The 12,207-nt window shown below is 35.5% G+C and overlaps 1 long non-coding RNA gene across 1 annotated transcript; it reads left to right on the top strand.

Annotated features, from left to right (window-relative positions):
- Positions 1 to 4,552, top strand: LOC148785130 (uncharacterized). The gene is made up of 4 exons (XR_016062746.1): positions 1 to 196; positions 500 to 696; positions 1,415 to 1,542; positions 4,309 to 4,552. It is a non-coding gene; the product is annotated as an uncharacterized LOC148785130 (long non-coding RNA).
- Positions 4,553 to 12,207: the final 7,655 nt, after the last annotated feature.

Genomic DNA, 12,207 nt, shown 5'->3' with positions numbered 1-12,207 from the left:
TTGCCACCTCATACTAAAAGGCACTCCTCACCTTCTCAAGGCAGCCCCTCCTCTCCTCCCCCAACCGCTACTTCTACTGTAACAGCGGCATCAGTCGTCTTCTTAGGCAGCCACCTCCGCCGTCCGCCGTTCTCGTCCTGCGACCGCCAATCTCGTGTGCCGACCACCATTTGGCCTGCGTCTCTTATCTCTTCAGGTAATTCTTGAAATTCATCAACTCAAATCAAACGAGTTCGTTTAATTTCTTACATCAATGGTTTATGAAATATTTAATTTGAATAATTCTTAAAGATCACCGACTTAGATTACACGGTCTTTTGTATATTCTTGATTTTTTTCTTGGAAGGTTTCGGCCATTTGTTCCAAGGGCTCTCTTATAATTACTTCAATAAGCATGAGTTCACAAAAGTATTCCATTGTACCACAAATTTGTTCAATCCGGCTTTACCCAAGATTCATGAGGATAATTTTAACCAAAGAATTGTTGCCATTTTTCCAGGAATTGCAAGAGTCAAAAAAAGACAGTGTTGCACTTTCAATGTGGAGTGGAGCAGCAGTGGCAAAACCTGGTTCGAAGCTGTTGTGCGAGACAAGGGTTGAGGGAGTTGCAAACAAGGATGCCGGTGTAGACATTGATGAGGAGAACAGCCAAGATGGCTCCCCGAATTGGAGATTTTGGAGGGCTCTTCCCTTTGGGTATGGTTGTTTTTTCATATGACTATAATCTGTTGGTGCTTCTATGCTTTTGGTCACTAGAATGGATAAAATGCTTTTGTTGTCTATATATTCTGCTTTTGACCTTCTATAAGTTATGGCATGAAGAGAAAAAGGAGGAAAAAGAAACTCAACACTCTTGATTTTTGTAGACTTCCTTCCATGTTTCTTTGCTCTCCATCTCGAGGGATATTTAGATTTTATTCTCATGTCCTTTTGCTGAGCGTCTCTGTAAAGTTGGGGCTTCATAATTGTTTATCGTAGTTTTGAGATACAATATTTGAACAGGGTTTAGGATCTTTGTGTGATGTGTTGGTCGATTGTCCTCAATTATTTTTGTTTGTACCACCTTGTTTAATTTTACGGAGGAACACAGTTGTTTCGGGGGTTCTCGTTTCTATGTTCTCAAATGTTCTTGCATTTGGACATCCGATATTGTACAACAGTCAACAATTATGTTCAGAGTTTGACCCCAAAAAACTGCTGCAATTGAACTTTCGACCTTCACCTTTTGATCAAATTTCAGCTGGTAGAAATTAGTAGATTTTTTCTGTAAATTTTCACCAAAAATGAATGTATATCTCGACTCTTCAAATACGAAAAATAATTTCATCTAGTCTTTCTTTTGTCTTTTTGATTTTGATTTGGTGGTCCTTCCCTTCTTGTAATGGGATTTAATCACATTTGTATGCTTTCACAGTGGATTCCCATTTGGTGGTTGATAGTTGAAACCAAACTTGAGACTGCAACTTTGGCCTTAATCAGACTGCAATTTTGATTTCGTAGTTCTCTCTTAATCAGACTATTGGCCTTGAATTGGTAAGAGAGGTTAGTGATGTTTTCTCCTTTGCTACAACTTTGGTTTGGAAAAGGTTTGGCTTTGATCGGGAAGAGCAGTAAGTTACTACTTTGTCTTAACTGCTATTATCTTTTTCCAGTCAATTTCTCCTATCTCCTGTCGTAATGCATATATGTTATTCACTGAAATTTAAGTGCCAGCTATAAACTCTCTGCTACTCCAATTTGATCTCATCTCAAAATTTCTCGTTTTCTTCTATGTCTTGGTTTATTCGTAGTTCTCTCTTAATGCAAAGTACAAGGAGAAAGGGCTGATTGAATTGTGATGTCATATTATTTATTAGCAATTATTTTATTTGCAAGCTTATTGTTAGCAATATTGTCATTGTCTATGTCTTACTAGTGCCATTAAACTTGTGAATTGTCTAGCATGTTTCAAGTCCCAAAAAGCATCAGTTAGATATGACGAGCCATCATTAGAAAATTCAGAAAGTATGTATTATGCAATCAAACATGTAGCATGCATATATTTGATTCTATAAGTGAAGCGCATTAGTTAGTATTATAGGTTATGTGTACTCGTTTATTAAAGGTTGAAGGCGCTACAGTTTGAATTTGATTTTGCAAATTCTGTGTTACCGGAAAACGTCATATTGTTAAAAACTGTGTGGGAATCAAAAGGGTTGAATAGGATTTAAAACACTCAATTGGGACACATTTTGACCGCTAAAAGTATGCTTTTTGATGATATTTTAGAACCTAATGTTAACTTATGTATCTTCATATTCCTCTCTTCAAATTTCTAACCAAAAAGAGATCAATGTCCTTATCAGTTTTTTCTTGCCGACTTTTCTCCCATATTTTGAAATCAAGGAGGCTGAAACCATTGAATTTATGCTTTGTAAACTTCAAATCCAAATTTTGTGCGCTGATTTCTTTGAAAAACTCACGTGACCATCATTTTAACTCGGAAAGAATAGGATTGTGAATGTTTGGGGCAGTTGAAATGTGAATGGTGCAAGTATAGAGTTGAGACCTAAATTGGAGAACAAATCTCCCTCTTTTTTCTAAATTTATTCTTGGTTAATTCGTTGTGTTGGGTTTTCTTCATGAGCTTGTTTTGAAACTTTTTGTTGTTATACATTTAAAATTATTGTATGAATTTACAGAAATCATGTTGGTTCGTGTTAACATCTTATGTTTGCAGGTGTACCACTGAAAAATATCGAAAAATCTATATTATCCAACCATGAGTTATTTTATTTTGTGGACTTTGGGAAATTAAATACTATGCTAAAGTGTAGACCGGTTGTCTAGATGCCAATCAATTTTTTTTAAGAAGATTTCATGAATTTTGTGAATATACGTAATCTCAAACGTTTGATAAATGTTTTTTAATGAACAAATTAGTACTAGATATGAGAATTTTTTTAGTTTTATTGAGTAATTAACCATAGTATATTTCTAAAGAAAATGTTTTCTTTTTTATTCTTTTACTAAGATTTGTTTTCTCTTGTCAAGTGCTTTATCAACTCATGTTTTCAAAATCAGTATGGAATGCACCAATTTCTCTAAGAAAAATTTACAAAGTTTGAACATTTTGGTCAGTTTTAACAAGTATATAGATGTATTTCATTTCCTTTTTTTTGTGGATAAGTGCCTAAAAAAGTCACATGTTTTTATTTTCAAAGAAAATCATTAATTGATTTTGATTGTCATTTAAAGAAGTTTTTATATTCTTGGGAACACTTTGAAGTTTGAAGTGCATTCGATTTATTACTTTTGAACAAATGGATAATTTTTTCTTTAGACTTCCAAAAAAGTGTATAATTAGCTTTGTTGTGATAAATAAGTGAATTGATAATACTTAAAGAAATACATGCATTAACTATATTGCTACTTGCCAAAATGTGGTAACAAATCTTTTAACATGATAGGTGTACAAGTAATTTAAAAATAAACAATGAGATGGCATCTAGACAACCGTTTTACCGTGTAGTGTATGATATTTAATTTCTGAAGTTCAAAAATAAACTAATTTGTGGTTGCGTAGTAGTGATTTTTTGACAAATTTTTCTATGATACACCTACAAAGTTCGGATGTTGATATGGACAAATATGGTGTTTCTGTACAATTTGTACAAAAGTCTTAAATGTATGACAATCAAAAGGTTTTGAAAAAGCAAATTGGATAAAACCTAACATAATGAATAATTTGAGAATAAATTAACAAAAATGGTGGAGGATTAATCTCCCCTTTAGGCATCAACTCCGAACTACCTTGCATTCTTCACATTTTAAACTGGCCTCAGAATTCGTAATCCCATTATTTCCAAGTTAGAATGTTGAGAATGTGAAGGTTTCATAGAAATCACATACACTTTTGGATTTTAAGTATACAAAGAAAAAATGCAATGGTTTCACCCTTTCTTGAATTCTAAAATATGGAAAAAAAATCGGTGAAGAATAACTCGATAGGGACAAAGGTTGCGCCTTGGTTAGAAAAATGGTAGAGAGGAAGCGATAGATACATTAGGTTATCATGTGGTTCTAATTAGTGTCAAAAAGCACATTCTTTTTAGCGGTCAATGCGAAACAATTGAGTGTATCTCCTACTTCAATCTTTAAATTCCTGCACAGTTTTTAACGAGATGATGTTATTTTGGCAAGCACATTATCGAAAAACCAAATACAAACTCTAGAGCCATCAATCGTAATAGACGTGTATAGATAGATACATTGCATTTTGCTCTTAACATACTTTTAAATGGCACTGATATTGTTGATTACGTGCAGGGTAATACCAGTGAAGATGATCCCAAATGATACAGTCGTCAACTTGCTTCACAATAACACACTAGCTTTCATGACACACACAAGAGCCTTGTGGTTTCTTTTCCGGGACATCGACATCCATTATACTTTGTTTGTAGTACTTTTGGTCTTCAGTGGAAAAGGCCTTTGTTTAGACTTTTTTGTATTAAAATTACCTATTGCAATTCCTTCAGTATTTAATGGGACGCAACACCAGTTACACTTATTACTACTTCTATTCTCTACTACATGTCCTAATCATAGTCTTGTGACATAGATCTATGATATACTTAAATAAAACTATTTTTATGCATTCCAAAAGAGCACTCGGCTTCCAATATAACTCCACTTCATTAATCAGAGCAATGCTCTTAGTTCTCAACTTGTATCAAAAGTTTCATTATTCTTTTCCTCTCTAATTTGTTTTTCAAATATTCTCATAAGCAACGCTCGTAATTTTGCTATTTAAAACCAGAACCTAGAGGTTTCAGATTACGAACCTCTTCAATACATTCAATTAGAGGGTGCAGATATACTCTTAAGGAGAGAAATCGAAAATGGACTGAGTTGCCGCAATGTAAAATTGTATAATTCCTTAGAATGCATACAGATATGTTGCATCATCGTTGCTGATACCAGTCACATCTGCTACAGCTCCAATCTAAAAGCAATGAAAATGCGAGTGAATCGATCCGAGAATGCGCAATTGGAAGTGGTAAATAAAATTACGTAAATTAAAAGCCGAACATAATAATACCATGATTCCAAGTAGTGTACCCTTGGAGTTGCGGAGTGTTTGATATAGTTAATTACAACAACAATAAAATTAAACGGTGCTTATGGTAAAATTAAAAATGAGAAGTGCAAGAAACGTAAATCAAGAATTGCCTTTGATTGATTTACTTTGAACCTCCTTCATTTGAGCCGTTTACGTGAGACTTCAACGTTAAAGTCCTTTAAAGACGCGTCCACACCACACCTGAATATGAGATCCCTTAATTCAATTTGCTAGAAAAGAATTAAGGAGAAAAAGAATACACCTTGGAGAGGGGCGTCGGACGGATGTTCTAGGGTAGGAAAATTATTTTTGTGTTGTGTGGTTTCATTAGTTATTACAAGTAACTAATATACATATATATATATATATATACCTTGAATGGACTCATAATTTGTATAAAAGTATTAAATATACGACAATCAAAAAATTTTGCAAAAGCAAATTGGATAAAACCTAATATAATGAATAATTTAAGAATAAATTAGCAAAAACAGTGGAGGATTATCTCCCCTTTAGGCGTCAACTCCGAACTACCTTGCATTGTTCACATTTTAAACTGGCCTCAAAATTCATAATCCCGTTACTTTCAAGTTAGAATGTTGAGAATGTGAAGGTTTCACAGAAAATCACATACATTTTGGATTTGAAGTATACAAAGAAAAAATGCAATGATTTCACACTTTAATAAATTTCAAAATATAGGAGAAATCGGTGGAGAATAACTAGATAGGGACAAAGATTGCGTCTTTGGTTAGAAAAATGGTAGAGAGGAAGCGATAGATACATTAGGTTATCACGTGGTTCTAAATAGTGTCAAAAAGCACATTCTTTTTAGCGGTCAATGTGAAAAAATTAAGTGTTTGAATCTCCTACTTCAATCTTTAAATTGACGAGATGATGTTATTTAGGCAAGCACATAATTGAGAAACCAAATACAAACTCTAGAACCATCAATCATAATAGACGCGTATAGATAGATTGCATGCTATACGTTATGCATTTTGCTCTTTACATATCTTGAAATGATACTGATATTGTTTGATTATATGCAGGTTAATGCTAGTGAACATGACCCGTCAAGTGTTAGCCAAATGATACAGTCATCAAATTGAGGCACTTAACACGACACAAGTAACACGTTGCGCTGGATCCAAAGAAGTAGTAGTTGCAAGAAACAAGTAAAAGATAGTGTTGCGCCATCCAAGTGTAGTTGATCTCGTTATGGCTGAGTTCACCACATCAATGATGGTTCACATAATTATTGTGGATTAAGCAAGTGCGAAACCAAATAAATCAATCCTTGGAATTCATAGTTGAATAGCAACCGAGGCGGCCCGTTGTTTAATCAATGAGGAGGAAGTTGATCCTACCGAGGGGGGAAAGAAAGGGGAAGATTCTTCCCCTTGAGAAGAGGAAAGGGAGGTTTCTCCTTTGCCTCTGTAGTGGGGGATCCTCTGTCCTCAAGGTCATGAGGATAGAGCAGTTGATAAGGTAGTATTTTATTCCTCCTTCCTTTGTACTCTACACCCTTTCCCCCAAGAGTCGTCCCACCTTCCTCCTCCTAGTTGCTTCACCTTATTTTCTGCATAGTTTAAATCAGGCATTCGTTTCCCCATCCCCTCTTCCCCAACTCCTTCAAACTTTTCGCCTGTTTCTTCATGATTTTTCGTTTTCATCAATTTCCCACTTCTACCAGTATCTTTGCTCAGTGTTACCGTTTGAAAAGAGTGGAAACTGGTTTTTCTGTGTTCATGCCTCGTCCTGGAATCTCCTTCCTGCCTTCCCCCCACCCCCCGAAACACTGGAAGAAGAGTTTTTTTTTTTTTTTTTTATCTTGCCTCTCCCCTTGGTCCTTCCCTGATCATTGATTTCAGGACGTCCTTCCTCCTCTTCAAGTTGGGGAGAGGTCTATTGCACTGACCTCCCTGCTGGACATATTTAAAGGAGGGAGATACCTCCAAGGATGTCGATGTCTGTCTGTCTGAAACTTTTGTTGCTGTGACTTTCAACGAAAAGAATGAAGGCCTTGCCTGTAGGGAAAAAATTTGAAAATCTAGTGTGGTTTCTAGTTGGAACAATTTACTTCTTTTGCTTACTTTCCTCCATTGAAGATGGAGATGAGAAAGATGCCTATCACGGGTAAATTTAGTAAGGGGAGCCTTTATGGGAAGGCTAGTTGAAGGATAAACATCGAGAGGACAAATTTTAAGAGGAGTCCTTCAGGAAACCCATTGTAGGATGTCCTACAGGAGGATATTTTTTAGGGAGAGTCCTTCAAGAGGACTTTATTGCAGGATGTGGGGTGTAGAATGAGGGTATTCTTCATCATGAGTAGTACCTCTTGAGGTTATGAATGTTCCAGGGTCGTGACAATGGCCGTCCTCAGTATCTTCCAATTTCTAAGCACCTCGTCCTATTATGGTTGTGACCTTGAAAGGCCCTTCCCAAGTGAGATCCATTTTTTCTACTGATTTTGATGCATCTACCCTTCGTAATACCAAGTCACCTACTTGGAGGATTCATATTTTTACTTTCTTATTGTGAGTGTTGATCATAGTGTTTTTATACCCTTGAATCCGAATGAAGGCTTTGTCTCTCAATTCTTCGATGAGGTCCAGATTTTCTCTTAGCAGTTTCCTTTTATTTTATTCTGAAAATGGAGAATTCTGTAAGAGGGTACCCCTAACTCTGCAGGGATGATGGCTTCTGTCCCGTACACTATGTTGAAGGGGTTTTCTCCTGTGGACCCTCTAGGGGTTATGCGATATGCTCATAGGACACTGGTAAATTCATTTGTCCAATTTCCCCCGACTCGCTCTAGGTGTCTTTTGATTCCTTGATAAGGATTCGGCTGGTCACTTCTGCTTGGGGGTGGGCTACTGAAGTAGATCTTTATTTGATATGTAAACCCTTACACCAATCTTGTATTATGTGGCCTTGGAACTGTCGATCGTTGTGTAAGATTATTTTTCGTGAGAGCCCAAAACGGCAAAGATATTTTTTCATATGAATTTTCATTACTTCCATTTCTGTTATTTAGGCGAGTTGCTCAGCTTCCACCCACTTGGTGAAGTAGTCAATAGCTTCTAGTAGAAATTTTCTTTGGTTGGGTGCCTTGGGATATGGTCCCACAATGTCTGTCCCCCATTATGTGAAGGGACAAAGTGATAACATAGTCGTAAGGGGCTATGTGGTTTGGTGTGTAAGCAAAGAATGTTTTTGATATTTTTCACATTTGATCACCAGTTGCTTGGCGTCTTGCGTCATGGAGGGCCTTAAATATCCCGCTCGCAGTGCTTTATTGGCAAGCATCCAAGTATCCGTATGTGCTCTGCAGCCACAATGTATTTCTTTCAGGACATGGATCCCTTTGAGTTGAGATAGACATTTAAGCAAATGATGTGTGAAAGACTTCTTATAGAGGACCCCTCTCTACAATAGGAGACGGGATGCTCGGGCCTTAAGCCTCGACAACAATGCTTTGTATTCAACCTCATTGTTCGAGGCCTTATATCTGAATTTTGGCAGGAATCATCCCACTTCAAGTCTTTCGCTTCGAAGTGTTTTGAAGAAGGGCATGCTTTTTTCTGCTCATGTAGAGATGATTTGGCATGGTGATGCTATCATTCCTGTCAACCTTTGCACTTTATTGATGTTGGAGGGGACTTTCATATCTAAAATTACCTTGATCTTGATGAGGTCGACTTCCATTCCTCTTTGGGTAACCATGAATCCCAAGAAACGTCATCTCTTCACTCTAAATGCACATTTTCTAGAATTGAGTTTCAGTCAATGCTTTCTTAAGACAATGAATGTTTCCTCTAGGTCCGCTACATGGTCTTGTGTTTCTCTGCTCTTTCAAAGCATGTCGTCTACGTAGATTTCCATGTTCCTTTCAAGTTGGGGGCATAATATTTTTTTCCACCAAGCATTGTTAGGTGGCTCCGGCATTTTCAGACCAAACGACATGGCTATATAGTATAAGGTCCGACAGAAGTAATAAAGCTCACTCTTTTTCGGTCTTCAAGAACCAGCATTATCTGATGGAACCCTTGCGAGGCATCCATCATGATTAGAAGTTCACATCCAGGCATGGATGTGCAGCAGGGCTGCATTCTCAAAGCGTAAAAGGTGTTCCTAGGGGTCGGTCAATTCATCATACTTGGTGATAGCAGGAGTACGGCAGTTGGTAGGGAGTTCGTTGGTCATCACAAAATTTGTTAAGGGGATACTCTGTAATTCTTCTCCTGGAACTCCTACTATTTGGTGTTGGACATCTTGGAGGTCTTTCTGAAGGCATTCTAAATGGGCCAGCCATTGCAAAGGAACTCTGACAGATTTGCTTCAGGGAGCCTCTGTACCCCGGAGGAAGGCGCTCCTGTCCCGACTATGTATTCTCCCAAAGGAATTCTTTCTGTCTCTTCTTGAAGGGCGCCTGCTTCCAGCGCAGAGGCTGGGCAATTAGGAACCAATATCACTATTTGTTCTCGTAAGGTTGTTGCGACAGCCTGTTGTGTAGCGCCCAGCAAGACTAGGGAGAGTTCCCCTGATGCGGTGAGGGAGGAAATACTCCGTCTTGGGGGATTGACTAATGGTTCACCCTAAGAGGCATCATAGAAGCTGGAATATAGGGGCCGGACCCTCCTTCTGGCGTTAGGGAGGTTCCTGCAACGACCTAGAGAGGCTGAGTGTTGTCGGGTGTCTCCATAGTCTTTTGCTTATTGCGGTATTACTAGGGGTTTCCATGGCAATTCACGTCTTTAACTCAATTTTCCACAGATGGCACCAATTGATGCATGCGATTTCAGCACCAGCCCAAGTCTTTGGGACTTGATAGCGAGATCGGACAAACGGAGCGAAAACTTTTAAGAAAGAGAACTTGCAAAATAAAATGTTAGCACTCTAGCGTCCAAATTAGTATTGGATCTGAAGAACAATAGTTCAAAGTGATAAAAAAATGTTAATGAAATGAAACGTAATGCTGGAAAAGATAAATAATCGCATTTTGTCAATGCCAGAGAATGATAGCAGAGTGATAACCAATGTTCTGTCTCTTGAAGGTATCCCCCCTCACCAGGGAACCGATCGTGCTCCATATTCTTGCGGTGAATGGGTAGCATTAGTTGAGATAAGATATGATCAAGTTCTATTTTTAGGGATTATACTGTTGGAACCATTATTTAGGTGAGGGAGAGAGTCCGAGACAGAGAATGACTCCTAGACCACAAGGAGTCTGTTGTGTGTTAGAGTCCGAGTTCTTGGGGGAGGTCTTCCTGCCACGCACATTCCATGTCAACAGGGGGGGGGGGGGGGCTACGTGGAGGGCTAATATATCTGCCACGCAGGCTTCAAGGATCACCATGTATATGAGGATTGGGCCAGCTACAAGTGTTTGGACCAAGCGTGTTTGGCCATGTAACCTGGGTTTCTTTCCTCGTCATGGGCATACGAAGGTGAGGTGTCTGGGCTTCTTATTTCGTTTTTTGGCCTAATTATGCTGGGCCATACCCATCATTTATTTATAAGTATTATAGGGTTAAGATAACTAATAACAAATATATTTTGTTATAGTGGATATTAAATATAATAGTAAAATTTATATACACTATATTAAACATCTATTTGCAAAAAAAATTATCAAAACGTAATACATTGTAGTTAAGTTTATTTTCAGATAATATAAACCAAAATACAATATTTTTAATATCATCTAAAACTAAACTATGACATATTGACTAACAATTCTTATATATGGTGAATTTTGAAATAAATGCATTTTGTTGTAGTGGATATTGAAATCAAAGGGATTATATTAAATAGTTATTTATAAAAAAATATCAAAAACTGAATTGTTCATTAAGCTCGTTGTTTTGAGATAATATAAACTAACATACCATATTTTAATATCATCTAAACCTAAAATATAAGAGATTGACATAATTCTAATATATAGTGGATAAATGAATTTTTGTTTTAGTGGATACTGAAATTATAGAGATAAAATTTCATACGCATTATATTAAATATTTATTAAAAAAATATATCAAAATATACTAATTGTTGGTTAAGCTTGTTTTTAGATAAAATAAAGCAAAATACCATACTTTAATATCATCCAAAATTAAAATATGGTATATTGACTAACAATTATAATATGTGGTGAAAATTTTGAAATATAAGCATTTTGTCGTAGTGGATGTTGAAATTAAAATGGTAAAAATTTATAAGAATTACATTAAATATTTATATACAAAAAAGTTCATGAGAATGTACTAACTTATTGATTAAGTTTAACTTTGGATAATATAAACTAAAATATCATATTTTAATATCATCTAAAATTAAAATATGAGATTTTTAATTATATATTGCAGTAAGAAATGAATGATAACTATTTATTGAAAATAAAATTTAGTTAGTATTTAGTTATAGTAGCACACGTAGCAAATAGTTCACTGTTCTTTGTATTTATCCAAAAAAAAATTATTTTATTCATAACCCAAATATTCACTTTACCATCATTTTGAGGATTTTTGTAATTTAGATTTCATTATTTTATGATTTTAATATATTAATTTATATTTTATAATATATCATTCGACTACTATAATTCACACGATTGTTAGATATGATCGGTTAAAATTTTTAATCTAGAGATAATAAAATGAATCATTGAAACTATCCACTTAAGCGTCACGCATCCGTAAATGTGGTCAACCTAAATAAGTTTTATTATGCCAAATAGAATATACTGTATTTTTTATATTAAAATAAAAAATCATTAAATTTCATCCAAAAGAGATTTTAGCAATATTATCTAACGGCTTTTGGATAAAGAATTAAAAATATTAAATTTATCAAAAAGAATCTGATTTATATTATCTAACAAGTTTTTTAAGATACACAATAAAAAATATTAATATTTGTACAAAAAATTCTAATTAATATCATATTCTTTATTATTTGTTTAAGTACATAAAAATATGTATATTCAATATCTATTTTTTCAATTGGATAACAATTTAAATTTCCAAGCAAGAAGGTTAATTTTGTTATTTTAGATCAAGAAAGAAAAAAAAATTGTTACCGTTAGAATTTCTTAC

This window comes from Sesamum indicum, linkage group LG11 (assembly GCF_026168435.1).
Source record: "Sesamum indicum cultivar Baizhima isolate 11 linkage group LG11, ASM2616843v1, whole genome shotgun sequence".
Lineage (NCBI taxonomy): Eukaryota > Viridiplantae > Streptophyta > Magnoliopsida > Lamiales > Pedaliaceae > Sesamum > Sesamum indicum.
This window is presented reverse-complemented; position numbering and strand designations above follow the sequence as displayed.